At 45.7% G+C, this 26672-nt stretch overlaps 1 protein-coding gene and 1 pseudogene across 1 annotated transcript in view; one reads left to right on the top strand and one right to left on the bottom strand.

The window, feature by feature from the left end:
• Positions 1-26672, top strand: part of CELF6 (CUGBP Elav-like family member 6) — a 239295-nt gene that overhangs the window by 100759 nt on the left and 111864 nt on the right. The gene's annotated exons all lie outside the window — the stretch shown is intronic.
• On the bottom strand, positions 5959-6077 carry LOC133370154 (5S ribosomal RNA; annotated as a pseudogene).

Raw genomic sequence — 26672 nt, 5'->3', positions numbered from 1 at the left:
AATTATCTTGCTGGCACTGTTAGAGTCAGAGTTTGTCCTCCCCCCCACCCACAGAATGATGTCCTTGACAGCCATAAATTTAATGTGAAGAAAGGTGAAGGAAGTTTTTGCATGGAAAGTGTGTTGCTGACTCTGTACCAAGCCTTTACAATGTTATGCACTATGCTATGTCAGTGGCTGTTGGCAATGGCTAAACGGAGCATAGATTTCAATGAATGAATGGAGTTGTCTTTATGGTGATGCCATAAAGGCAGAGAGCATCAGCACAAGTTACATTTGGACATGTTTCCCAGTGATTTCCATGAGCATATTAGCCAGGGACCAGAGCTGACTTAAAGCAGCTTTATCAACTAAAAACATTAAATTAATTTTTTAAGAACAGGTATGGAATATAAGAGTGGTGAAATTGTATAACCTGACACCTGTTTGTGTATTTATCTTTAAATTAATGGAGGCTAAAAATGCATTTGGAGGAGAAGACTTGACAAAGTGATCTCAAGTATGTCCCCCTCCTCTGTCAGTGGCCCCCTTTGGGTTTATCTGGCACAGCCACCATTTTTAATTTTCCACAATGCTCTAGGGTGATGCTATGTCAGGGGCATTGTGGGAAACTAATATGGCAGCTAGATTTGGCTGCCCAGTACTGCACAGGTTTTTTTTAATTGAGGCTATTTTTAATAGTTTGTTAAACAGCGCCAAAGTTAAGCTTTGAAAGAGAACAAAACACCATCTGCAATGAATCTATCACCAGGATATATATTTTAAATGCCCTCCTGTGTGATCTGCAGACAAATCAACTGCCATTGTGTGGAGCATGGCTGTCACAGATTTGGCACCAGGGCTTTGGAGAAAGTGGATAGGGAGAATAGTGTTCTATGGTGGTTAGCCTTGGGTAGTATAGTGGCTAGAGTGTTGGATTTTGACTGTGGTAATCAGCAAACCACATCTCTGCTCAGGCACAAAACTGTAGGTAACTATACAGCTCCTCAGGCATCCCCCCATGCATTCAGTGAACTGTAAAGAGGGGTAGGCAGGATCATGCCCTTTAGCCATACTCCCTGAGGCTGATGTGCCCAATTACTATGTCCCCACTCTGGGAAGCTCGGTGTGTACAAAATGTATGTGCACAGGCCCCCTTTTATACTACTAGCTGGTTTGGTGTAGTGGTTAGAGTCTTGGTCTAGGACCTGGAAAATCAGGGTTCAAATCCCCACTGAGCATCTGAACCAGCCCAGACCCTACGGTCTCCATCTGTGTGCCCTGCCCAAGGGAGGTGCAGAGGGTGGCCACATGAGAATGGGCCTTTTCAGTGGTGGCCCCCATCTGTGGAGTGCTGTCCCCAGGGAGACACACCTGGAGCTACCGTTGTCAGTCTTTAGGCACTAGGATAAGACTTTACTTAGGCCTTTGGTAATTAAGTTGCCTCCTGTGGTAGTGGTCATCTTTTAGTGTAGTGGGTTAATCCCTTTATGTTAATGGATAATCATTTTATGAATTTTGTATTGTTCATTGTTTTAAATCTTTCTGCTTTTAAAATGCTTTATTTGTTGTATTTTATCTTGTCAAGGCACTTCAAGATTTTTTTTTTGCATAATGCAGCCAATATATGTAAATCATCATCATCTGGGTGGCCACAGTGAGAACAGGATGCTTGACTAGATTGACCTTTGCTTTGATTCAGCTGGGCTCATTCTTATAGACACCATGCCCATTGCCTTGACCTCCATGAAGGAACAGTGTGATAAAAAATATTATCATTAAGAACATAAGAACATAAGAAGAGCCTGCTGGATCAGGCCAGTGGCCCATCTAGTCCAGCATCCTGTTCTCACAGTGGCCAACCAGCTGCCTGGGGGAAGCCCGCAAGCGGGACCCGAGTGCAAGAACACTCTCCCCTCCTGAGGCTTCCGGCAACTGGTTTTCAGAAGCATGCTGCCTCTGACTAGGGTGGCACAGCACAGCCATCATGGCTAGTAGCCATTGATAGCCCTGTCCTCCATGAATTTGTCTAATCTTCTTTTAAAGCCATCCAAGCTGGTGGCCATTACTGCATCTTGTGGGAGCAAATTCCATAGTTTAACTATGCGCTGAGTAAAGAAGTACTTCCTTTTGTCTGTCCTGAATCTTCCAACATTCAGCTTCTTTGAATGTCCACGAGTTCTAGTATTATGAGAGAGAGAGAAAAATCATTATTTTCAAATGGTTGTGAACTTCACCACCTTGAGCGTGCCCAGCGGAGGGTGACCAGGATGGTGAGGGGTCTGAGAAATGCAAGTCCTGTGAGGCATGGTTGAAAGAGTTAGATATGTTTAGCCCGGAGAAGAGAACATTAAGGGTGAGACAAGACAGCTGTCTTCAAACATCTGACGGATGGATACTTTCAAGAATTATTGAGTTGCATACAGAAGAGAGTGAAGCACACACACACAAACATAAAAGGGAGGTGGTTTTCCTGGGTGGAGGGGCATTTGGGAGACCTGCTGTATATGACAGAGCTCATCTTCATACACTTTGGTGTATAATGCACTTTTTGTTGCAGTAAATTTACAGTTTACCAGCTTTCTTTCTTTCTTTCTTTCTTTCTTTCTTTCTTTCTTTCTTTCTTTCTTTCTTTCTTTCTTTCTTTCTTTCTTTCTTTCTTTCTTTCTTTCTTTCTTTCTTTCTTTCTTTCTTTCTTTCTAAGAATCTATCATAGTAAGTCAGAGTGTTTGTCCATTTAGTTCAGTTGTATTGACACTGACTGGCAGCAGCTCTTTTGCAACATCCGCACAACATCATCCTCATTAAAATGCTATCTCATATCCCCCCCCCATTAATCCAGATTTATAGTTTCTATGGCTTTTATTACTTTTTAGATTTTCTACAGAAATGGTAAATCCATGTTAAATGAGAAAACATCATGGGACAGTATTTTGATGAGGACAGTGTCATCTGCGCTGAGCCCACAATAAACTGACACATGAAAGCTGTGCTGGTGGCTACAGATATCAGGTTACAGACCTAGGCTTCTGGGATAAAGAAGTAATGCCTGCTCCCAATTTTTTGTTTTCAAGCATAAAGCCTGGTCATTACTCAAGATTTGTCCCATGGCTTAAGAGGAAGACAAAGCTCCTAGTTAGGCAGATAGTAGAATTAAAGAGTAACATGCCAGACTTTATGTTAGCAAAGGCAGAGATGAATTTTGAGTGGTTTAATAGGCAAAAGAGTCAATTGAAGCCAAATTGTGTAGTATTGGAGGGAATTACCACTCAAATTATGATGTCCATCTTCAGGTGGGAAGAAATTATCTTCCTCTGATAGTAGGTACCATCTTGAATGGCTATACTTGATATTCTCCTTCCATCATTCATCATTAAATTTTTATTTATTCATTTATTATTTGATTTATATCCCACCCTTCCTCCCAGCAGGTAGCCAGGGCGGCAGTTAAAGCACTAAAAACTTTAAAACATCATACAAACAAACTTTAAAACACATTAAAACAAAACATCATTAAAAATGTTTCTTAAAAAAAAATCTTTAAAAACATCATCTAAGATTAAAAACATTTTTTTTTAAAAAAAAGAAGGTTTAAGAACATATTAAAAAGCAATTCCAACACATGATCTATACTGTGTGAGCCCAGTGGAGCAGGAAGCTAACTTGTTAAATTGGTTTCAAAACTGTGTTAAGAGTTGTTGGTGCCAAAGGAAGACTTAACTATGATTAAGGCCAGGTGCATGGGGGATTTGTGGTAGAGGCAGAAGTGGCACCCTTAACCATGTGTGAGAGCATTGTGTGAGAGTATTTAAATCAAGCAGCATATAGGCTTTTATTTCCTTTGGGAGAAGTGGCCTCTAGAGGCAAGAAAATGTATGGTGGTTATAGGTGTAGAAAAAGAGGAGGCTGGAGACCAAAACTTGATGCAAAGGCTCAGTTTACATGTCAAACCATGGTTTTCAATTCTGGTTCAGAGCAAGCACAAACCATGGTACGTCAGTCTGGTTGTAATGGCAAACCGTGGTTTGCTATAATCCAGGAAGGAAGGAAGTGAAATGCTTTGTGCAAGGGAGGGAAGGAATAATAAAGTGATCCCGAGGCTTACACGTGTAAAAAGAATGGGTGATTTGCCATCCTGGGCTTCTTCAGAAGGAATGGCAGGATATAAATTCAGTTAATAATCATAATTCGACATTACGTGTGAACCAACCCAAAGTCTCAGCTAAAATCGGTATATGAAGTGAAATCTTACCTTTGGGCATTGTTTGGAGGCTTCATCTGGTGCAAAATGTTGTGGCTACACTGTTGATGAGGTCAGACGATCACCAGCATGTAACTCCAGTGCCCAAAAGTTTGTGCTGGCTGCTCGTATGTTACCAGGCCAGGTTGCATTAATTTACAAGGTGCATAACAACTTGGGTCCAGGATACCTCTGGGTCCACCTGATCCTGCCTGATCACTGAAGTTTTCAGGGAGGTCACTACCAGTGGTCCCCCATGGCTCAGACGCCTGGCTCACATCCACCCAAAACCATGTGTTTAGTACTGTGTGGCCCCAATTTTATGAACTCCCTTCCATTTAAGGTCAGATAGGCCTCCTCCCTCTTGAACTTCTGGCACCCACTGGAGACTTTTTTTAAAAAAAATTCCAGCGGGCTTTTTAATTGAATTCTGATTTTATAGTTTTCACTCATTTTTTCTGTTCTGGGACTGCATTCAAGTCAATCCCGATTTATGGCTACCCTATGTTTTCATGGTAAGAGCAGAGCTTGGAAAAGTTACTTTTTTGAACTACAACTCCCATCAGCCTCAGTCAGCATGGCCACTGGATTAGGCTGATGGGAGTTGTAGTTCAAAAAAATAACTTTTCCAAGCTCTGATTCAGAGGGGGTTTACCATTGCCTCCCTCTGAGGCTAGTCCTCCCCAGCTGGCTAGGGCCTGCTCAGCTTGCCACAGCTGCACAAGCCAGCCCCTTCCTTGTCCGCAACTGCCGGCTGGGGGGCAACTGGGCTCCTTGGGACTATACAGCTTGCCCACGGCTGCACAGGTGGCAGGGCATGTAACCCCTGAGCCACTCCCTGTGGGGGTGATCTTTAGCTGGCCCTTGACACCCAGGAGACATGGGCGGGGATATGAACTCACAGACTCTGGACTCCCAGCCAGGCTCTCCTCCCCACTGTGCTCATTGTGTTGAGTCTCAGGTCCACTGCTTAGTTGTTGCTGTTATGTGCCTTCAAGTCGATTACGACTTATAGCGACCCTATGAATCAACGACCTCCAGTAGCATCTGTCGTGAACCACCCTGTTCAGATCTTGTAAATTCAGGTCTGTGCTTCCTTTATGGAATCAATCCATCTCTTGTTTGGCCTTCCTCTTTTTCTACTGCCTTATGTTTTCCCCAGTATTATTGTCTTTTCTAGCAAATCATGTCTTCTCATTATGTGTCCGAAGTATGATAGCCTCAGTTTCACCATTTTAGCTTCTAATGATAGTTCTGGTTTAATTTGTTCTAACACCCAATTATTTGTCTTTTTCGCAGTCCATGGTATGTGCAAAGCTCTCTTCCAACACCACATTTCAAATGAATTGATTTTTCTCTTATCCGCTTTTTTCACTGTCCAACTTTCACATCCATACATAGAGATTGGGAATACCATGGTCTGAATGATCCTGACTTTAGTGTTCAGTGATACATCTTTGCATTTGAGGACCTTTTCTAGTTCTCTCACAGCTGCCCTTCCCAGTCCTAGCCTTCTTCTGATTTCTTGACTATTATCTCCATTTTAGTTAATGAGCGTACCAAGGTATTGATAATCCTTGACAAGTTCAATGTCCTTGTTGTCAACTTTAAAGTTACATAAGTCTTCTGTTGTTATTACTTAGCGACTTATGGCAACCCTATGAATCTTTTTTTGGATATATTCATAGGGTTTTCATGGTAAGAGGTATTCAGAGGTGGTTTACCATTGCCTTCCTCTAAGCCTACGGCACCCGGTATTCCCAGGCAGTCTCCCATCCAACTACTAACCAGGCCTGACCCTGCTTAGCTTCCAAGATCAGACAAGATCAGGCTTCTTCAGGGTAGTATGGCCATAGGCACGCTGCTTAGAGACAACTGTAATTAAGTGGCATATGATTTGTCGAAATAAAAAAAAAGATCGCCAAGCTAAACAGGACATTGTTATAACTTAAAAAAAACCAGGGAACAAGAAGGAACATGAAGTCCATTAAGGTAGCAGTTATAGCTGGGAAGTGACAAGAGTCACATGTGTTGTTGGTAGGGATGGGAGGGTCTGTCAATTTCTATCCTCTCAGTTTCTCATTTTTCCAATCTTAAATTCAGTTCTCCACATTCCTCCAGCAATCTGTGGTTTTTTTTAATCCTCATGAAAACTCTTCAGCATTTTAATGCAAATTTCTCCTAATACAGTTTTGACTAACGTGCAAGTCTTTGCAAGCAGTTTCTCCTAATATAATGTAATTGGTATATCATTTTCATTAATATATTCATTTTTATACTTATTTTCCCCTAATATATGTATTTTTGTAAATATTCGTTGGAGACCTGCATTGCAAAATTTGGATAAATGTGTATTTTGAAGGATGGTTCTGTTTCTCGGTCCTCATTTTGTTTTGGAAAGTGTGAATTTGAAAATTTGGCTTCAAATGTAAACTGAATCAAATTTCTCTTTCCCCCCCATCCCTATTTGTTGTGAGGGATGCTAGTTCAATTCCTCTTTCTTTTCTTTTCTTTTCTTTTAACTGCAGGATTTATAGTTTATAAATAGTTTATGGAATCTTCTGGGGAATGTCAGCAGATGCTTCTGTTACCAATAATAACTAATAAAGGATTGTCTGGAACACAGTAGTCTGTCTCCTTCTACGGGTGGGTCATATTTTTGCCTATGTTCCGGGGTCTTTGGTGGCTTTTTTCGGCCTCCCCAGGCATATGACACAGTGCTGCTTTCAATCTACCAAGCCTTTGCATATGCATCAGGCCACCTCCTGCCCTATCTTTCCACTGTGATTTCTGAGTTCAGCTGAGAAGTCTCCCTCCGAAGGCATTTTGGGTAGCATAGATCTTGCGTGTCTGCATGCTCACAATGAAAGGGCATCTGGTATGCCACCATGAGAGAAAAACAGGGTGTTTTTTTCCTTCCCCGTAGCTAGTCCTCATGATTTTTGCAGAAACCCAAGTAGCTAGTCCCCATGATCTTTGACGAAAACATTATTTGGATTGTGATCTGCTGCCCAAGATACTGCTGCGTAGTAACCCATGGGTAGAATTTAGCATGCCTTGTATGACTCCTCTTCTCCATTTGCTGTCCTAGCAGTCGAGCCTCCATCTCCATCTGCCGATCCAGATCTCCCCAAAGAATCCTGATTTCTGAATTCTGCTTTTATAGTTCATTTTAAAAAAAGTATATGGAGCTTGATACAGGCATAACTTATTTTGCATGCAGAATCTGGATTTCCTCGGTGCCAAATTTGGGGTGGTGATCAGGAAAGAGGGCTGCCAAGTCCAATGCCGCTCCCTCAAGGCCTGAGCCAGTCGGAGTCCTTTAGCTGTGGATGCAGAGCTGATTTCTCTCTCGTATGCCACCCGCCTCGGTGATGGGGTTGTTGACAACAGGCGAGGGGTCTGCAAAGGGGTGACCATGGCAGGGGGGGAGGAGGAGGCAAGAGAGAGAGGGAAAGGCTAGAGACTGAAACATTTATTCGAGCAAGCCAGCTGCACTTTCTTTCCTTGGCAAGGATCAGAGCTGTTCCCCACGCCCACCCATCCCAGCCAGTGGCTGACACTGTGATGTATTCAGCAGCACAGCCAGTTCTATATGTGCGTGTGTGTGTGTGTGAGAGAGAGAGAGTGCTTGTGTGAGCGAGTGTGTGTGCGCCTATGTGCCTGAGCTTCCTCGCCGACTCTGAAAAGCGGCAGTGGCAGCCGAAGGAGACGGGGACCATGCAGCTTCCTCAGCTCATGGTTCCCCCTGCCAACCGGGTGCCCCTCATCTGGATGCCAGCCGGCTCCAAGTTCCTCTGCATTGAGGTAGGCTGAGCCTTCTTCGCTTCCCCCCCTTTTTACCCCTCCCTTTGTCTGTCTCTCTTCTCTCTGGCCTTTGTCTGGAACCAAGCTGAGAGCAGAGGCGGCCGCCTCAACCTCCTCCTCCTCCTCCCCTCACCACACCCCTGGGAGAGCTGTCTGCTATGCAAGCCCCCTGGCCCTCTTGCCTTGGCATAGGACCTGCCAGATGGCATGGCCCCTCCCTGGAGGATTGTATCCAACTGGAGGGGGGAGTTGAGCTGAAGAGGACAACATGCAATGCAATGGGGTTTCTGGGGTCTCATGCTGCAAGGAGGGGGGCAAAGACTGTAGCTGAGCCGAGACAGTCAGGAGCGTTGGTTGGTTCCGGGGGAGGGGGGAAAGGAGAGTGGTCTTCGGTATGTATTGGGGTGGAGCCGGGTCTCTGGGGTGGGTGGGAAGGGAGATGCTATCCTGTCCATCTTCAAGCCTGTGCCCCCCCACCAGTAAGGGGGGGTTGCTCAGCAGGACCGAGGCACAAGAAAGAAAGCTGGTCTGTCTGTATTCAGCATGCCAAGGGACTGTGTTTGTCTGGTGTGTGTGTGTGTGCAAGAGATGCTTGATATGCCATCCAGTGGTGTTGATTCCCCCCCCCGCCACCGCCTTTTTCTGGCATGGATGTGAAATTGGGGGAGCTGGCACTTTGGGCTTTTTTGGGGGGGAGCCAAGTGAGCATCCTTGCAGCTTGGGCTGGACGAGCACGGATCGAGGAGGGCAAGCTTGGGGGTGTGGGTGTGGCTGATGCAACTTCTCCGAAGAGTCAAAATGGAGGGCAGAGACCCGAGATGTCAGAAGCAGGACTGCCCTCCTGCAGGCTTTGCTAGACGAGAGCATAAGCGGCCTTATACCAGGTCAGACCGTTGGCCCATCCAGCTCAGTATTGTCTACATAGACTGGCAGCGGCTCTCTAGGGATTCGGGCAGGGAGTGTCTCCCCAGCCCTCCCTGGGACCTTCAGCGTGCAAATCAGATGCTCCGCCACTGAGCCATGGCCCTTTCCCTGAAATCTATAAAGAGAGGGAGGATGGGGATGACAGGGAAGCCAGGAGCGAAGGTGTGGCCGAGGATGCAGGCAGCATATTGGACAGGAAATGAACTGGCCAGCGCAGGAAATCCCTCCCACTCACCTGACCTCTGGCATCAGGGGGAGGGGCTGAGCAGCACAGGGGAGTTGCCGCATGACCATCAGCTGTGTGGGGTAACAGTGGGGCAGAGCAGAGGCATAATTCTCCTGTGCTGCGGCTTTTTCCCCTTTCTAGCCTGCCCTCTTCCACCCCTCTTGCTCCTAGCGTCCTGTCCTCCACATGTGTTGGCTGAACACTACAAAAGAATGTGTGTGTCGGGGGGGAGGGAGGGAAGGGATCTAGATCGTCGCCTTCCTTTTTTAGCCTTCCTTTATTGTTTTTTAAGTTAAAAAACCCCCAAGCAGGCGCCCACTTGCCAAGCCCCACAATTTCACACCTGTAGGGTTGCCATGTTTGATTTGAACATAAGTCCGTTTGCCTGGATTTGTTGGATGAATCTGCCATAAGGAACTCCGGCCCCCGACTGAACATTCTCACAGGAGTCTCAGCAAGACACATCAAAATGTCGTTTATGCTGACGCCGTCTCTGCTGTTGGTACATCAGCTTGAAGGTGGTTCTGCTTGTTTGTCTACGTGTTGCCCAGCAAAGGCACTGATGATAAAGGAAAATAGGAAGCTGGCATATACTGAGTCAGACCACCGGTCCATCCAGCTTAGTCCTGTCTACACATACCAGCAGCGGCTCTCTAGGGATTAGGGAGGGAGTCTCTCCCCAAGTCCTACCTGGAGATGCCGGGAATTGAATCTGGGACCTACTGCCTATGAAGCAGATGTTTTGCCATGGAGCTTCCCCCCTTATGTAACCAATAACCTAGTCAAGTTTTGATAGTTCAGAGTCTCCTTCCACATTTCCCAAACAGTAGCTTCCTCTATTTTTCTTCAATCAAATTTCGGATATATCTGTCATGGATGTCAGGGGCGTGGGTATACGTCAACTCTGAATACATCAACTCCTGCAAGGCATCCTTCCCCCATGCCGTGGCCAACGTCCATCACCACCAACAGTCAGCTGGTGCTGGGAGGTCAGCATCAAATGCCAAAGTAAAGGCATCCTTGAACAGCAGATCAGTCAAGGGGAGGAAGGATCCTTTGGGTGAATGTAGGATTTGGGCAGAAAGGGAGACCCATCGATGGTGTCTTGCCAAAGGGTCCATAAAAATCTAGCTTAGATACCTTTTAAAAGGGAGAAAAGGGTGTAGCCCTCTATTTCTACTTTAAACAAGGAATATAGAAATGCATGGTGTGCAGAAATGCCTTCTGTCATCATCTCTTAGCTGTGTCTGCTAAAATGGAACCTCGAGGCCAGAGGCAGTGTACCTTGGAGTTGCAGATGCCAGGTTTAAACCATCTGGAAATGCTGCAAGGGAGCATCCCAGAGGCATGAGGCTGGCTGAACTTGTGGCAAATGGAATGGCAGACTAGATGCTCTTGGGACCCACTCACATGATACATTTTAAAGCACTGTTATCCTGCTTTAGTTGCCATGGCTTCCCCCAAAGAATTCTGGGAATGGTCGTTTTTGTTAAATGTGCCGAGAGTTGTGAGGAGACTCCTATTCCCCACACAGAGCTACAGTTCCCAGAGCGGTTTAACAACCAATCCCTCTTCCCAGGGAACTCCGGGAATGGTAGCTCTTGCGAGAGGAACAACTCTGAGCATCCTTAACAGACTACAGTTCCCAGGATTCTTTAGGGAAGCCATGGCTGTTTATAGTGCTATGATACTGCTTTCACTGTATAGTGCAGATGGGGCATTGGTTTAGTCTAGTTGAGTTTTTTCTTCTGCTTTTTAACTTGCTGATGGCCCAGGAAGTGAGGGTGAGAGAGAGAGAACCATGGCTTGGAGAGGGAATGGACTGGTTCAGCTAGTATTTTCCCCTTGGCTCCATTATATGGCAATTTTAGCGCTGCAAGTGTTAAGTTGGAAATGTAGATTGTGATGGTTATTGTTATTTGACTCTCGTAAATTGTGTTTTGTAAATTGTATTACTGTATTGATTTATTGTTTTATTGATGTATTCTTATATTGTGTTTTGATATTTGTGTCTTCTGTAAGCCACCTTGAGGGCCTTGGGCTGAAAGGCGAGGTATAAATTAATAATAATAATAATAATAATAATAATAATAATAATAATAAATCTTCCCTTGTAAAAACCCCAGGGATCATGCTGGCATGGGCTCATTTCTCTTTCTCTTTGACTAAGGCTCCCAGGCAAAGCCAGCAGGAGCCCTGGATAAGCCAAGGGACTACAGGAAAGAGAATGAAGAGGAGAAATCACTGTCCAAACCAGTGTCTCCATGATGTGGTGGGGGTACTTAGGACACTGCCTTATTTTGTGTGCAAAGCATGTGCTTGACCAGTGAGCAGGGATGGAAAGATCTGTCAATTGTAGTTCTCTCAGTTTCTCATTTTTCCAATCTTACATTCAGTTCTTCACATTTCTGCAGCAGTTTACAATAAAAAAAAACCCATGAAGAATCGCCAGCGTTTTAGTGCAACTTTCTCCTAATAAACACATTTGTAGGCAGTTTTAACTAATGTACACATTTTTGCAAGCAATTTTTCAACATATAAATATAATGTATGTTATTTTCACTCATATTCATTTTTATGCACCCTGTCTCCTAACTCATGCATTTTTGTAAACATGGTTTGGTTGGCGAACTGCATTGCAAAATTCAAATAATTTTGAAGGATGGCTGTTTTTCGGTTCTTGTGTTGCTTTGGAAATTGCGAATTTGATAGATTCTGCTTGAAATGTGAACTGAATCGAAATTCTCAGCTATCCCTACCAATGAGCTATGGCCCTTCCCCCAAACAGTTGCAAAACTGAGATGGAGGCTTGTGAGCAAAGTGTTGGGATTCTTTGACGTGAGGGTTGTGGAGGCAAGGAGAAAACAGGAGGTTGTGGCAAGGCTGGATAGGAACTGGTGATGTGAGAGACTGACAGCAGCACCTTGGAGTAGGCAGATCTCCCTGTTAGGGCCTGCGAATATTAGTGCAGGACTATGCATGCCCAGGCCTTACTCTGACAACGCTTCTTAAGTTATATAAACCTCAGAACTATAACAGATGAACCCAGGAATTTAGTCTTGCAGGGGCATTGTTAGGGGGTGGCCTAGAGGGTCCAAGCCCTAGATCAGGAGTGGGGAACCTTTTCCTGCCCAAGGGCCACGTTCCCTTCTGGGCAACCTTCCAGGGGCCACTTGTCAGTGGTAGGCAGGACTAGAGGCAAAAGTGGATGGATCAATGTGTGCAAATGTCACCTTTGTACAGTAGCCTAGTTTCTATACCCAACTCTCTAGCAGTGGTGGCTGGTGCCCATTAGGACCAGGGAGGCAGAAAGCAGGGAGACCAACAGCAGGCAGAGCCAAAACCAGTGATAGGTATAGCTAACTAACTCTGGTTTTGTCCCCCCCTCACACACACACACACAGTCTCCCTGCTGAGCTGATCGAGAGCAACACTGAGATTGAGGAAGCTGACAGCCACCCCCTGGACTGGCTGTGGGTAAGCAGGCAGGTAGGCAAGCAGGTGGGGCTGTGCCCCATTTGTCCTAATAGATCAGCCCGCACTGCTCTCTGTCCTCCATCCAGGCAAGCTAGAAGCACAATCAGAGTCAAAGGGCATATTCCAGCCAGACAAAAATATTCCGGGTGTCAAGCAGGACCAGGGAGGGATGTGGCCTGGGAAGAGGGCAGGGTGGCCTGGGTAGAATTCTGAGGGCCAGACAGACAAACCTGCAGGGCCACATTCAGAGCTCCTTCCTCCTGCCTTGGTTTTAGGCTGGTCCCGGATCACCTGCCTCTCCCCCTCCACTACTGCTAGGGATTGAAGACTCTGTCGATTTCAGGTCTCCCAGTTTCTCATTCTTCCACTCTTAAATTCAGCTCTCCGCGTTTCTGTAGCAATTTGCGATGTATTTGTTTGTTTGAAATCCTCATGGAAATTCTTCAGTGTTTTAGTGCAATTTTCTCCTAATAAACACATTTTTGTAGGCAGTTTAGACTAATGTACACATTTTCAAAGCAGTTTTGTATATTATTTTCATGAACATATTCATTTTTATACATACTTTCCCCTAATATATACATCTTCGTAAATGTTGGTTGGAAAATTGCGTTGCAAAATTCAGATAAGTGCAAATTTTGAAGAATGGCTGTGTTTTGGTTCTCCTATTGTTTTGGAAAGTGCACATTTGATAGATTCACCTTTAAATGTGAACTGAATGGAATTTCTCCTCCATCCATCCCTACACCTCACCCCCACGCTTTTATTTCTTTATTTTTTTTAAAGGAAAAAGGAAATAAAACCCTTTGCTTCTATGGCAGCTGAGCATGGTGCGAAGCAGAGAGCTATGAAACCCACCCACTATCTTAATTTGCACAGAAACACATGCAATATAGTTGGATGAGGAGGGAAAGGAGAGTGTATGTGGGAGAGGGAGCAGAGAGATGGGAGTATGTTAGATTTTGGAGCAGACTTAGCTCTCATATGTACATATGTAAGCAGCAGTTCTTGCTAACAGATTGAGAACACAGCAGGGGCTTCATCCACTTACAGTGCTCTGCGTTCTGGAAATCTTGTTGGCACCCCAGAACCCAGAGTACACACTGGCAGCAAGAGCCAGAGTTTTTTCCACATTGCCACCCTACCAAGTCACCCTAAATTTACATCTATACATATACATTAGCATATACAGATTTTGTGCACATCTATGTAATGGTCCTGTGCCCCCACTTCCAAGTCTGTTGAGAACCTAGCGTTGTTCCTTGCAGTCTCAGCTAAGTGATGTCACAGATATGTTTCCCAGCATGTGGGATCTTCTGGGGCAAAACCCCATAAGCTCACAACTCAGACTTAAAGTTGAACATGTGGAACGCGCTCTCAAGGATGGCTGGGACTAAGGCTTGCACAACTGAGATGTACCTGGTTTTAGAATGTGTGTGTGCTGGGGTCAGTAGCCAGGTCACATAGTGTGGACAGGAATAGCTGGCATACTGGGCAGTGCCATGGAGCTGCCCTCCCAACAGTGGTGTTGCTGCCACTTACCAGGACAGTGGGGGACAAAGCAGGTGGTAGTGAGGTCAGGCACTGTCCAGTTAAGTGGAGCCACACCACTGTCAAGTCTGCACCACCGCCCCACCATGGTGGCTGCTCTTGTGTCAGGGTCAGTGGTGGCTGGTGCCCATTGAGACTGGTAGGGCGGAAGGGCAGGGAGCCCAAAGAGTAGGTGGAGCCAGAGCCAACTAATTCTAGTTTTGTCCCCATCCTCTCCCCTGCTGAACCTTACAAGGGCAACTGTGAGACCAAAGAGGAAAAAAGTTGTGTGGGGAGGCAGACTGGGGAGCAGAAAATGAGGCAGCATGTCTGGGAAGGTGGGGCAGCATTTTCTTGGGTGCCAACTTTGTCTGTTGGTGTTATCAGCCTGAGTGTTGAGATGTGTGTGCGGTAGAGGTGGTCTGTTTGTACGGATGTGCCTGTGCACTTGCACATAGAACAGCACATCAGAAAAGGGCGTGAGTCTGCTGAGGAGGATCCAAGGCCTTTGTGCATCTCTGCTTTTTTGAAGGTGACTCTTGGTTGGGCTCCTACGCATGTCATGCCTTTTGACTACACATACCCTAGGGGTAGGTACTGTATGTGTCTGGCCATATTCACTTGAGAGATGAGCAGGAAGGAGGAGGTATAAATAACTGCTCCTTCATGCTGGTGGAGGTGAGAAGCAACAAGTCTGGCTCTGCACTTGCCTGTCACTTCATTCTTTCAGGGAGCAAAACACCCAAAGTGGAAACAAATAAGGCTATATATACCTATGCTAATGTGTTGATATTCCAGTATTGGTTGTAAACTGGTGTTGCTAGAGGCGTTTTCCTCACCACCACCCATGGAGAAGCTGCATGTGTAATGAATAAGCATGCCTCATGGTGTATATATGTATGGTTCATCCTGTCCATTAATAGAGAGAAAGAAGCAAGGAACATGTTTTGTGATGGAATGGGATGTGCAGTGGTGGGGAATCTCTGGTATGCAGGCCTAATTAGACCTGCTAGTCCTCCTCATTTGATCCACAAAGCTGTTTCAGCCAAGCCATGTCCACCTGCCTTACACCTGATGTCATACATGACATCATGTATGGAGCAGATTAAGTCAAAGCTGGGCCATAAAGGGTTTTGCGAGCATCTGCAAAACCCCGTGCAAAGCCTCATGTGCTGCTCTTTGCAAGCCCAGCAATCAGTTGATCATTGGGGCTTGCTTAGAGCTGTCCATGGCGCAGTGCTTTGAAGGCCCGACAATCATCTGGTTGTCGGGGCTTCAGAGTGCCCTGCAGGGCTCTGTGCAACTACAGATGATTAGCTGACCATTTGGGCTTCCAAACGTGGTGCACTGGCCTTCAAAGTATCACGCAAAGCTCTACTATCTGAAAGATGTTGACCATTGAGTGAGCACAAGTGTGGGGATAGGCTGTGTGTTGGCGACCTATGTGACTATGCCCAGAGGCACACATTGAACATTACTTAATGCAGACTAGTTACCCATTTAGCAGCTGTTCACCATATTGTGTTACACACTTATAATCAGGGTAGTTCAAATTAATTATTTAATTATTCTTTAAAAATTTAAGGTATGCAAACACCACTTTTCAGGCAAACCTCACAAAGTGGTTTACCATAAATATGTTCAAACAATAAGCATCAATCAAAACTGTGTAACAGAACAGCAAAGACAGTTTACAAGTTTTTTGAAAGCTATCTCTCTTTCCATTAGAGCAAGACAGTCCTTAGCTAGCTTTGTGGTGACAGTTGACGAGGGAATGGACACCTCAGCTGGCACACCAGAAGGTAAACCAGGGGTAGGGAACCTTTGTTGCTCCAAATGTTTCCCATCTTCCCTGGCCATTGGCCATGCTTGCTGGGGATGATGAGAGTTGTAGTTCAGCAACATCTGGAGGGCCAGTGGCCTTGTTCCCTACCCCTGAACTAGACCATTTGCAGTGGAAGTGGGGTACTTTTTTTGCCCAAGGGCCACATTCTCTTCTGGACAACCTTCTGGTGGCCACATGTCAATGGTGGATGGAACCATAGACAAAAGTGGGTGGAGCAAGGAATGTAAATGTTACCTTTGCCCAGTAGGCTACTTTCCTACACCCGCCCATCTCTAAACTCGATCTTGGCAAGGAAGAGTCACTATCAGAGTTTAAGATCACATTCCAGCCAGGCTGAAAAACAAACACTCAAGGAGGGTGGGAAGCAAGGCCACTGAGGCATGTAGCCTGAGGAGAGTACCAAGGGCTAAGTAGAGAGGCTTGGAGGACTGCATTTGGCCTCCAGGCCTGGTTATCCCCACCCTTGATTTACAAACATAAGACAAAAAAAAATCCCCGTTTCATAGGCCCACATCTCAAGTGGTTTATTTATTTATTTATATTTATTATTTGATTTCTATCCCACCCTTCCTCCCAGCAGGAGCCCAGGGCAGCAAACAAAAGCACTAAAAACACTTTAAAACACCATAAAAACAGACTTTAATATACATTAAACAAAACAACTTTAAAAACCTTTTTTAAAAAAAAAAAGCTTTGAAGACATCTTTTTAAAAAAGGTTAAAATATTGTTGTTTTTTAAAAGGTTTAAAAATATATTAAGAAGCAATTCCAACACAGATGCACACTGGGATAAAGTCTCAACTTAAACGGCTTGTTGAAAGAGGAAGGTCTTCAATAGGCATCAAAAAGATAATAGAGATGGTTGTAAGCGATTGGTAGGAAATGAATAACAGGAATAACAGACAACTTCCTTTTATAGTACCTCTAGAAATTTTGGATATTACATGTACAGATGTGATGGTTAAAAGGAAGGGAATAAAGAAAAGTTTTCCTGCTTTGCCTGTAATGTGTGAAACTGGACGGCAGCAAGACCCATCGAGATGTAAGAAAGCTGGGATTTCAATTCCAACCCATATTCGTCACAGTGCTGTCTCTGTTCTGCTGAAGTTCAGTTTCTGTCTAATACTACAGTCACGTTCACACCAGACATTTATTTCCCTTTAAACAGTCATGGCTTCCCTCAAAGAATACTGGGAAGTGTAGTTTCTGAAGGGTGCTGAGTGTTATTAGGAGACTCCTTTTCTCCTGACAGAGCTCTGATGGCCAGAATGGTTTAACAGTCAGCCCCCTTCTCAGAGAATTCTGGGAACTAGAGCTCTGTGAGGGAAACAGGAAGGGAGTTCCAGAGCCTGGGGGCAGCCACTGAGAAGGCCCCCTCCCATGTTCCCACCAGACGTGCCTGTGAAGGTGGCGGGACCGAGAGACAGGCCTCCCCAATGATCTCAGAGCCCAGACAGGCTCATATGGGAAGATATGGTCCTTCATATAGCCTAGACCCAAGCTGCAGAGGCCTTTATAGGTAATAACCAGCACTTTGAATTGAGCTTGGAAACAGACAATAGCCAGTGAAGCTATTGTAACAAGGAGTCGTATGCTCCCTGCAACCAGCCCCAGTTAACAATCTGGCAGCAGCTCTTTGGATGTTTCTGACCATTCATCAAAGGTAGAGCATGTTACAGTAATACAAACGGGATCTGACTAAGGCATGTGTCATTGTGGCCAGATCAGACATTTCCAGGAATGGGTGCAGTTGGCACATAATAGTTTTCACTGTGCAAATGCACTCCTGGCCACCGCTAAACCTGAACATCCAGACTCAGGGCTGAGTCCAGGAGCACACCCAAACTACGAGCCTGTGTCTTCAGGGGGAATGTAACCCCATCCAGAACAGGTTGAATCCCCATTGCCTGATCTGCCTTCCAACTGACCAGGAGCACCTCTGTCTTGCCTGGATTAAGTGCAGTTTGTTTACCCTCATTCAGTCCATTACTGATGACAGACACTGGTTTAGAACTGACACAGATTCCTTGGATTTAGGTAGAAAGGAGAAATAGAGTTGTGTGCCATCAACATACTGGTGCCACTGGAGCCCATAGCTTCGGACAACTTCTCCCATTGGTTTTGTGTATACGTCATGTGTATTTAAAGCACATGGCTTCCCCCAAAGAATCCTGGGAACTGTAGTTTACCCCTCACAGAGATTCAGGTCTCAGCATCCTTAAAGAACTACTGTCCCCAGGCTTCTTTGGGGAAAGCCATGTGATTTAAATGTATGGTGTGGATGTGACGTGAGGGAAAGCAAATAGGTCAATCATACTGCAGATTTATTGTGAGCAAAAGGCAGGGCTTGTATTTTAGGGGAGCAGAGGATGTTCAACCCACCCCATCCCATTTTTAGAAGGCATGACTCTAAACATATAAGATTACCCTAGAATCACATAAAAATCAAAGATAACTGTGTTGGTCCATAAGAAAACAACCCCTCCAAAATCCACAGTTGGGCAATACCTAAATTAGGACCAACCAAAATATCACAAAAGAGTGGGAGGCTTTCAAGTTCTCCAGAACTTTTCATTAGACAAGATGTTGTGCAAAACAGGTTGCTCACCCCAGTTTTAAAAGGAGACTCCAAAGAGAGGCTGTGAGGCCTTCTGCATACAAAATATGTGTGCTATCATTGAAACAGCCCCTCCCCATGTTTCATTATTTGTTTCATTATGTGCTGCTGAACTATATCCACCCCAAGCATTGGGGAAAGGGCAAGTTAAAAATCTATATAAGCCAGAGAACAGGGTTGGCCCAAGACATTTTGCTGCCTGAGACAAAGGACAGATGCAATCCTCAACTTGCACAGCAACTTTTGTTCCAAAATCTCAATCATCAAAGGAGATACTGAATTTGTGTGGTGTATGGCAACCTTTCCCAACCTTTGGATCCCCAGATGTTGTTGGACTACAACTCCCACCAGCCCCAGTCACCATGGCCAATGGTCAGGAATGATGAGAAATTATAGTCCAGCAACATCTGGAGACCCAAAGATTGGGAAAGGCTGGTACATCTTTCCCAGACCTTTTGGAAAAAATTTTTAATAGAAGTTAAGTTGAACAGATGTTCATGCATACATAATATTCTTCTCCACATCCGTACCAAAGTTACTCTGCTTGTTTTTGACTTTTCAGGGGAGATCTTGCATTTTGCATTTTCCTTTCCCACTCTGGCTGGGCCAAGCTGCTATTCAGACCTAAATGTACAGTTCTGCTCCAAGCAGGGATCCCAATGTCATTGCAATATCTCCCTGTTTGAGACAATCCCTGTGTCAGAATGCCAAATGAGTAAAAGAACATGGGTAAGTGCCTTAAGCCAAGCCAGACCAGTTCTCCTTCTGGTTCAGCATTATCTATACTGACTGGCAGTTTTTCAGGAAGCAGGCTTTCCTGGCCCTACCTAGAGATGCTAGGGGTTGAACCTGGGACTGCCTGCATGCAAAGCAGATGTTCTACCACTGAGCTACAGCCCTTCCCCTGCGAGGATAACCCTAAGGCAGCCTTTCCCAACCAGTGTGCCTCCAGATGTTGTTGGACCACAACTCCCATCAGCCTTAGCCAGCATAGCCAATGGCTGAGGCTGATGGGAGTTGTGGTCCAACAACATCTGGAGGCACACCAGTTGGGAAAGGCTGCCCTAAGGCCTCACTTTTGGTTAAGCAATTTCCCCTCCAACATAAATGGGAACTTGGTGATAGGGTTACAGATTGGAAGCTCCCTTGTGAGGAACTCCAGGGCTCCAGGTAGGCCTGGCTATGGACCACAGCATTTAGAATGGAACCATTAGCTGCTGTGTCTCTTGGCTTATCCTTCTGCCCTCTCTTCCCATTAATCTGTGGCAATGGAATATAATCGGCACTGCTGGGTATACCCCATCCCTCTTTCCCTCTTTTCTGCTCCCGTTGTGTTTTGTTGCCTCCCTCTACCTCCATCACATCTATGACGACCACAGTGGTCCAAGCAGCCTCTTGTGGCTTCGTTCTCTCTCTCCTGCATTCCGCCTCGACCCAGTCCATGCTCCCCACCGACAGAGCCAGCTATTAATAGAGCGGTGGGTTTATCCAAAGAGGCAAGCTGACTGCGGCACTTCCCTCACCAGAGAGTGCCCCGAACTCACAGCAGGCATCCATTGGGCAGTAGTCAGCTGAAGGGTTCAAAGGGCAGTGTAATGGGCCCAGCATGCCTAAGAGAGCCTGCACATGGTGGTATGTGGCAAAGGGCATTTGCTTTGGCAAAAACCAAGAGAACTGGCAGATGAAACACAGCCGATATTCTGATGAACAGGACCGTGAGATTTATGGATCACACAAGGTTGTAGTGGTAACATCAGGACTTACCAGGCTTTTGTGAGTGATACCAAGGCCACATCTGCACCCTACATTTAAAGCAGTATTATACTACTTTAAACAGTGTTGGCTTCCCCCAAAGAATCCTGGGAACTGTAGTTTGTTAAGGGTGCTGAGAGGAGACCCTTATTTCCCTTCCCAGAACTACACTTCCCAGAGTTCCCTGGGAAGAGGGATCGATTGTTAAACCACTCTGGGCCATTGTAGGTCTGCGAGGGAGAGTTGGGTGGTTAACTCTTGTTAAGAGTTGGGTTGAGAGTTGTTCAGCCCAACAAACATGTTAAGAGTTGGTCAACCCATTGGTAGGGTGAGGCCCCAGCCAAATGCATCATGGGGGCCCTGCCCCATGAGTCCAGTACTTTTGGGCACCAGACACCTGGCCACCCTACTGCCCCCTCCTGCTGCATGGAATCCTGTGCAGCAGTGACAGATGGGGCCCATTGGGACTGGTAGGGCAGAAGGCAGGGAGGCCAGCAGTAGGTGGAGCCAAGCAGAGGCAGAGCTACACCATGACTAGTTCTAACTAAGGTCAGGCAGGTGGGGACTGAATGAGGACAGAGTGAGGCGGTGTCCTTTTTGCTCGAGCAAGCCAGTCTCTAGTGCCGAGCAGCATCAGACAACCATGATAAGCACCATGTGCCTCGGGTGGGACTAGAATTCATATGCAAGCATCACTCTCTGTGAGCATTCATAGGCAGGTTCAAGGACCATTCATTGCCCCAGCCATCACTCTCCAGCCATCTTTAGACAGCACCATCATCAGTCATTTGCACGGAATGCTGAGCGCGAGATAGGCAGCAAACATTTGCTGTCAGCAGCCCCACGCATTTATCTGAATTTAGAGCAGGCTTTTGGCCTTAAAGAGTTGGGGTACAGAAGCACAGGTACAAAAGCAAATGCGGAATCCTCGGGGAACAGCCAAAATGAACTGTGTGTCAGTGTTAGGCTACTCTAGGATCAGGTGGGGAGCGAGGGAATGGCATCCAGCTTTGGACCATTGTGGTTCAATTTCCACTCAAGGGAAACTGGAGGCTAAATACAGGGGGCAGGAATGCCTCCCTGTTCACCAACGGATCGATGGCAAGGCCTCTGGTATTTACACTTGTTTGGCCTCTGAATGCCTGCCTGTCAAAGAGACCATAGTCAGGCTTCCCTATTCTGTGCTGTCTGGGCCCTGAGGTTTATATACTATGCCAGGTGTGGGGAACCTTTTCTGGCTAGAGGGCCAGATCTTCATCTCCCCCACCTCATGTGGGCCAAAGGTGGCAAGTGGGCACTCCACCCACCTGTCAATCCCCTGATACCATAGTGATGTCAGGGGATGCTTCCTTTTGAAGCCCCAGTTTTCAGGATGTACTTACGTACTAATTAATTAATTAATTACATTTCTATCCCACCTCTCCTGCAACGAGCTCGAAGTGGCATACAAACATGGTCCTTCCCTCCTCCTGATTGTATCCTCACAACAACCCTGTGAGGTAGGTTAGGCTGAGTGACAGTGACTGGCCCAAAGTCACCCAGTGAGCTTCATGGCTGAGTGGGGATTTGAACCCTGGTCTCCCAGGTCCCAGTCCAACACTCTAACCCTACACTACCATGCAAACTGTGAGGCTTTCAAATGCAGAGGGGGTTGAAGGCCTGCTCTGATCTGCCCGCCAGCTGATAGGTGGATGAGAGGCCACTTTTAGTTTCCCACCCTCGCTGGTGATGTTGCAGGTGAGTGTGGTTTGAGGGAAATGGCCTCACGGGCCAAACTGAATCCCTTGGAGTGGCCAGGATTGGTCCAAGGTTCTCCATTCCTCTACTATACAGTCCTAGATGGGACTACTGGCTTCCATTCAAGGCCAGTGAGATTCCTGATTGGAGCCCCACAGGTGCTAGCACAGAGTTGGGGGGCCTGTGGCCCTCTGGATGTTGCTGGACTGCAGCTCTCACCACCCCTGAACCATTGGCCATGCTAACTGGGTCTGATGGGAGCCGAAGTCCAACAATATCTGGAGGGCCACAGATAGCCCTATCCCCACCGTAGCTCAACACTGAAGCCCTTGGCTGGCTTAACGGGGGTCCCCTGCAAAACAGGCACAGTACCATTTAATATCCAATTTCCCACAGTGATCGACCAGGTGTGTCTTAGGAACCCACCAACAGGGCTTGATAGCGATAGCTCACTCACTCAGCGGCATAGCACCTCTGATCCTAGAGGTTCCATATACCCATCAAGACTAGTAGCCATGGATGGACTGGTTCTTTATGAACTTTATGTATGTACTTGATGAACTTGATGTAGGGATTTGCATTTTTGTGCCATTGTAAGCCACTTTGAGCATATTTATATGGAAAGGTGGGGTATAAATTCAAGTAATAAATAATAATAAAGAAACTTCTCTAAATCAGGTAAGCCGGTGGCTATTGCTGTATGTTGTGTCAATGAGCAAGCTATGTGTGTACGAGAGCGAGAGCGAGTGGTCAGGGAGGGTGGGAGAGAGCACAGGGGATGGAATACAGTTAGAGTAACCAGCATAGTTCCTTCCAGATATTTCTTGACTTTAATTCTCACCAGCCCCAGCCAGCATAGCCAATTGTTAGTGATGAAGGGAATTGTAGTCCAACAACATATGGAGGGCACTACATTGGCTACCCTTGGAAGAGAGCAAGGGAAAATGCTAAGTTGCCAACAGAGGGAGCAGTAAAATGGCAAGGAAGCCAGGCAGAAGTTCTTGAAGTTGCTCAGCTATATGCCAACATAACCCTGAGAGCACCAGAATCTGTGATGAGCATGGGAGAAAGATTTGAAGCAGCCAGTCTAAACAGAAGTGTGCACCGAGCCTTGTGGGTTGAGAGGCAGCAGTTCCTTATTCTGACCATGGCAGCCCTATATCAGCCTATGTGAGGCTCGTGCCTCTGGTCTTGGTAAAGCTGCCTTTGAATACCCAGAGTGCTCCTGACAGATTGCTGTCCTCTTGGGGTCATTTGCAGATGGCCAAAATGTTTGACCGTGGACCTGCTGAATATGATTGTGTCATCAGCACAAGCCGTTTTGAACCCTTGAAGGGGTGATAATTGGACAGCCAGCTAGTTGCTGAAATGTGGCTGCAGACCCCTGAAGGTTAAATGGCGTATTTTTAAAAGATGTGTTGGTTTTTTAAAAATGGGATTGGATGTGACAGTATTTGCCAATAGCTTTGTTCTAAGTCTAGTCAAGAAGATAGGTATCAGGCCTCAGATTCTCAACACGTCAGCACACCAAGCTTCTATAAATCAAGCAAAAATGACTAAGCCTCCCTAGATATAGCTAATCTAAAGCAAGGCATGGATGTTGTGTTCATCATCTTTAAATGGTGTGTATTGGATTTTGTCTGTTTTGTCCCCCTTGAGCTTCTGTGTGTGAATACAGCAGAACAGACTATGTTACACATCGCAGGTCCCTTAGAATTGACATGGGATTTGATGGGACCATGGGAAGGTTTAGCAAGCAAGAAAGGGGGAAAAAAGATGCAATACAAGAAATGTGTAAAACAAGTGAGACCTGTAACAAAATCTTGTACTGTGGAGTGTTTCATTGGTCCAGTCAGCCAACCACGTCTTCCTCCAGGATACTCCATTCCATTCCCACCACGTTTTCCAGCCCCCCCATTCAGCGTTCCATGGGCCACTGGGCATGCTCAATTCTCATTATATGATGGGGGGGCTCATCCCTAGGGGTTTTTCTTTCTAAAGATGAGTTTTTGTTCTTTCTGCAAACCCTGGGGTTTCCCCAAACCTGTTGATATCTCCCGCTTGTGTGCAGATGGTGCCATTTTGGCCACAGAAGCACCAGCTCCCACCCCCGAACATAAAGAATCGAGGAAACGCCAGCCAGTGTGAGTGGGTACAGGCTATGACAGCCAGACTAACGTAGTGGTTAGAGTGCAATCCAGGTTTAAAACCCACTCAGCCATCAAGCTCACTGGGTGATTCTCCCAAGCTTCTCCCAGGGTGGTGTAAAAAGGTGATTTTATTTAGAACAAATATTCTCAGTACCATTTTCCATGGACAATTTCCAGAATTTGTTCCTTTGATCTTTTTTCATCCCCCCCCTTTCCAGGTTTTTTTCTTTTCTACCTTCCTTTCCCTTCTGGCTGATCATTGGACTTGTCATGCTTCAACTGATCGGTGAATGATCTGTTGGCCCTCTGATTCGTGGTCATGCTGCAGCAGCGGGCAATAGGCAGCTAGTTCCTGGAGAGGGCCTCTCACATAATGCTACCCCTCTTAACCCCAGGTCTTAGTAAAGGTAGCTTCACTTTCAGAGAAAATCATGCTTTACTGGAGGAGATAGCAGGACAGTTGGGAGGAGGCGGGCGGGGTGTGTGGGAGAAGGGAAGAGCCCTCAGCCACCAAAAGCCTAAGAAATTAGCCATACCAGCAGTTTCAGATAAATCAAGATGGCAGACCATTAGAACATGAGCCAATGAACCATCTTTGCTGTTTGATTCATTTATTTACATAGGATGGTACCCAGCTAACTTGTTCCATCCATGCCAGGATTTGTGTTGGCACAATGGATTTCCCTCTCCCTTGTCCAGTTGGTGAAGGGCTGCAGCTCAGTGGTGGAGCATCTGCCTTGAATGGAGAAGGTCCCAAGTTCAATCCCCAGCATCTCCAGAGATTCCCTGCCTGAAATCCTAGAGAGCTGCTGCCCACCAGTGAAGGCAGTACTGAGCTAGATGGACCATCGACATGCTAAGTCAGTGGTATGACTCAGTATAAGGCAGCTTCCTATGTTCCTATGTGCAGCCCCTCAAACTGTTCGTGGGGTCCCCACAACCCTCCAAAGCAGATTTGGAGGAGAGTGCAGGAGAGGAGAGGGCAGAGGTTCAATTGCGCAAGCGGAAATCCTTGCATTGACGGAATGAGTTAGATGGATACTGCCCCTAATTTATATCCCACACTTTCAACATAAATTTATATTATCAGGGTGGCTAATAGGTTAGTAAATTTGATACTGATTATGATGTATAAAGCATTACAAATTAATACAACAATCAAAACACACTAAAGCAGCAACAATCCATTCACATATATGATAAAAGCAGACCTCTAAATTAGCAAATGCTTACATTCTTGTGCAAGTGTATTCCATTGACTCATGAAAATGCATGGCCAGAACAAAACTGCTATGAACAGGGCCGGCCCTACTATTAAGCAGAGGGAAACAGTTGCCTGAGGCAGCTGATTTAACTTGTTATGAAAGGATGGCAAATGCTTAATTATTTAATATATTATTATTGGGTTGTTTTCAATTAAGTCTGGCTCAGAGCAGACCCATTGAAATTAATGAATCTAAGTTAGTCATGTCCATTAACTTCAATGGGTCTACTTGGAGTAGGACTAGCATGGAATACCACCCATTATTTTTATTACCTGAGAAGGGGAGAGGCATTTGTGGGATTTTCTGCCTCAGATGCCAGAATAATTTGATGAGCCTTGGGTACTAAGCACCGTGGCTTGGTGTGGGTGACATTGATTCCTCTGACTCAGGTAGGGATGGGTGAGAAATGTAATTCAGTTCACATTTCAAGCTGAATCTATCAAATTCGCACTTTCTGAAACAATATGAAAACCAAAACACATGCATCCTTCAAAATTTGCGCTTATTTGAATTTTGCAATGCAGTTTGCCAACCAAACAATGTTTACAAAAATGCATATAGTGGGGGAAAGAGTGCATAAAAATGAATATATAAGTGTAAATAACATACAAAAATGCATTATATGATGAGAAATCAACAGCAAAAATGTGTACTTGTCAAAAACGCATTAAAATGTGATTATTAGAAGAAATTTGCACTAATATGCTGGAGAATGTTCATGGGGTTTTTTTTAATGCACATTGCAGCAGAAATGTGCAGAACTGAATTTCAGATTGGGAAAATGAGAAATGAAGAGAACTGAAATTGACAGATCTTTCCATCCCTAGACTCAGGCAGCAAAATGTCTCGGGCTGGCCTTGGTTAGGAAAGCTGTCTGAGGAACAGCAGGACGGCAAAATTGTCAGTGTCCATTCGCTTACTTGCTTGTTTGTAAAAAGAACATTCACTCGGGACATAGAAGGCACCTCCTCCCTTTTAAAATGTCACAGCTCCATTACAGGACAAATGTCACTGCTCTAGTGTTGCCCCTCTTTTGATTGCATAAACCTTCCAGAAATGCTGTTTTGTCACTCAGGAGCAGGACTTAGGATTCATTACAAGAGAAAGCCTGAAAGTCTGCCT

This window comes from Rhineura floridana, chromosome 14, assembly GCF_030035675.1.
Source record: "Rhineura floridana isolate rRhiFlo1 chromosome 14, rRhiFlo1.hap2, whole genome shotgun sequence".
NCBI classification, from domain to species: domain Eukaryota; kingdom Metazoa; phylum Chordata; class Lepidosauria; order Squamata; family Rhineuridae; genus Rhineura; species Rhineura floridana.
Note: the sequence above shows the minus strand (reverse complement) of the source record. Positions and strands in the feature narration are given on the sequence as shown.